The 2500-nt window shown below is 43.9% G+C and overlaps 6 pseudogenes; all 6 read right to left on the bottom strand.

Annotated features, from left to right (window-relative positions):
- Positions 1–116: 116 nt before the first annotated feature.
- LOC130925752 (uncharacterized) lies at positions 117–235 on the bottom strand (annotated as a pseudogene).
- Positions 236–539: 304 nt separating this feature from the next.
- LOC130925653 (uncharacterized) lies at positions 540–658 on the bottom strand (annotated as a pseudogene).
- Positions 659–971: 313 nt separating this feature from the next.
- On the bottom strand, positions 972–1090 carry LOC130925631 (uncharacterized; annotated as a pseudogene).
- A 313-nt stretch (positions 1091–1403) lies between these two features.
- LOC130925736 (uncharacterized) lies at positions 1404–1522 on the bottom strand (annotated as a pseudogene).
- A 318-nt stretch (positions 1523–1840) lies between these two features.
- On the bottom strand, positions 1841–1959 carry LOC130925695 (uncharacterized; annotated as a pseudogene).
- Positions 1960–2272: 313 nt separating this feature from the next.
- On the bottom strand, positions 2273–2391 carry LOC130925659 (uncharacterized; annotated as a pseudogene).
- Positions 2392–2500: the final 109 nt, after the last annotated feature.

Genomic DNA, 2500 nt, shown 5'->3' with positions numbered 1-2500 from the left:
GCTGCAAACTCAACCCAATGTGAGCTCCAACCACAAGACTAACAAGACAATACATTGACCTCAGTTGATACCAACAAGATCTGTCTGTTTTTTCTTTGTAATGAAATAAACCAAAAAGCTTACAGCACCTGGTATTCCCAGGCTGTCTCCCATCCAAGTACTAACCAGGCCCGACCTTGCTTAGCTTCCGAGATCAGACGAGATCAGGCATTCTCTGGGTAGTATGGCCTAAAATTTGAGAAATATAGCTATACAAAAGGCGAAGGAGATGTGTTCTGGTACAAAAGACGAACCAGTTCAGTTCAGTTCAGTCAGGTTCCCTGAGGGAAGTTAGGTTTCAAGTGGTCTGGTCATCTCGTGCTGTCAATGGCAGCTAACAAGGTAATCACCATTTAAAACGCACAGAGTTGGGTGAAAACGAGAGCTGCAAACTCAATCCAATGTGAGCTCCAACCACAAAATTAACAAGACAATACATTGACCTCAGTTGATACCAACAAGATCTGTCTGTTCTTTCTTTGTAATGAAATAAACCAAAAAGCTTACAGCACCTGGTATTCCCAGGGGGTCTCCCATCCAAGTACTAACCAGCCACAACTCTGCTTAGCTTACGAGATCAGACGAGATCGGGCGTTCTCAGGGTAGTATGGCCGTAAACTGGCAAAATTTGAGAAATATAGCTATACAAAAGGCGAAGGAGATCTGTTCTGGTACAAAAGACGAACCAGTTCAGTTCAGTTCATTAAGGTTCCCTGAGGGAAATTAGGTTTCAAGTGATCTGGTCATGTCGTGCTGTCAATGGCAGCTAACGAGGTAATCACCATTTAAAACGCACAGAGTTGGGTGAAAACGAGAGCTGCAAACTCAACCCAATGTGAGCTCCAACCACAAAATTAACAAGACAATACATTGACCTCAGTTGATACCAACAAGATCTGTCTGTTCTTTCTTTGTAACGAAATAAACCAAAAAGCTTACAGCACCTGGTATTCCCAGGGGGTCTCCCATCCAAGTACTAACCAGCCCCGACTCTGCTTAGCTTACGAGATCAGACGAGATCGGGCGTTCTCAGGGTAGCATGGCCGTAAGCTGGCAAAATTTGAGAAATATAGCTATACAAAAGGCGAAGGAGATCCGTTCTGGTACAAAAGACGAACCAGTTCAGTTCAGTTCAGTTGGGTTCCCTGAGGGAAATTAGGTTTCAAGTGGTCTGGTCATCTCGTGAAGTCAATGGCAGCTAACGAGGTAATCACCATTTAAAACGCACAGAGTTGGGTGAAAACGAGAGCTGCAAACTCAACCCAATGTGAGCTCCAACCACAAAATTAACAAGACAATACATTGACCTCAGTTGATACCAACAAGATCTGTCTGTTTTTTCTTTGTAATGAAATAAACCAAAAAGCTTACAGCACCTGGTATTCCCAGGGGGTCTCCCATCCAAGTACTAACCAGTTCCGACTCTGCTTAGCTTACGAGATCAGACGAGATTGGGCGTTCTCAGGATAGCATGGCCGTAAACTGGCAAAATTTGAGAAATATAGCTATACAAAAGGCGAAGGAGATCTGTTCTGGTACAAAAGACGAACCAGTTCAGTTCAGTTCAGTTCAGTAGGGTTCCCTGAGGGAAATTAGGTTTCAAGTGGTCTGGTCATCTCGTGCTGTCAATGGCAGCTAACGAGGTAATCACCATTTAAAACGCACAGAGTTGGGTGAAAACGAGAGCTGCAAACTCAATCCAATGTGAGCTCCAACCACAAAATTAACAAGACAATACATTGACCTAAGTTGATACCAACAAGATCTGTCTGTTCTTTCTTTGTAATGAAATAAACCAAAAAGCTTACAGCACCTGGTATTCCCAGGGGGTCTCCCATCCAAGTACTAACCAGCCACGACTCTGCTTAGCTTACGAGATCAGACGAGATCGGGCGTTCTCAGGGTAGTATGGCCGTAAACTGGCAAAATTTGAGAAATATAGCTATACAAAAGGCGAAGGAGATCTGTTCTGGTACAAAAGACGAACCAGTTCAGTTCAGTTCATTAAGGTTCCCTGAGGGAAATTAGGTTTCAAGTGATCTGGTCATGTCGTGCTGTCAATGGCAGCTAACGAGGTAATCACCATTTAAAACGCACAGAGTTGGGTGAAAACGAGAGCTGCAAACTCAACCCAATGTGAGCTCCAACCACAAAATTAACAAGACAATACATTGACCTCAGTTGATACCAACAAGATCTGTCTGTTCTTTCTTTGTAACGAAATAAACCAAAAAGCTTACAGCACCTGGTATTCCCAGGGGGTCTCCCATCCAAGTACTAACCAGCACCGACTCTGCTTAGCTTACGAGATCAGACGAGATCGGGCGTTCTCAGGGTAGCATGGCCGTAAGCTGGCAAAATTTGAGAAATATAGCTATACAAAAGGCGAAGGAGATCCGTTCTGGTACAAAAGACGAACCAGTTCAGTTCAGTTCAGTTGGGTTCCCTGAGGGAAATTAGG

Source organism: Corythoichthys intestinalis, chromosome 11 (assembly GCF_030265065.1).
Source record: "Corythoichthys intestinalis isolate RoL2023-P3 chromosome 11, ASM3026506v1, whole genome shotgun sequence".
NCBI lineage: Eukaryota > Metazoa > Chordata > Actinopteri > Syngnathiformes > Syngnathidae > Corythoichthys > Corythoichthys intestinalis.
This window is presented reverse-complemented; position numbering and strand designations above follow the sequence as displayed.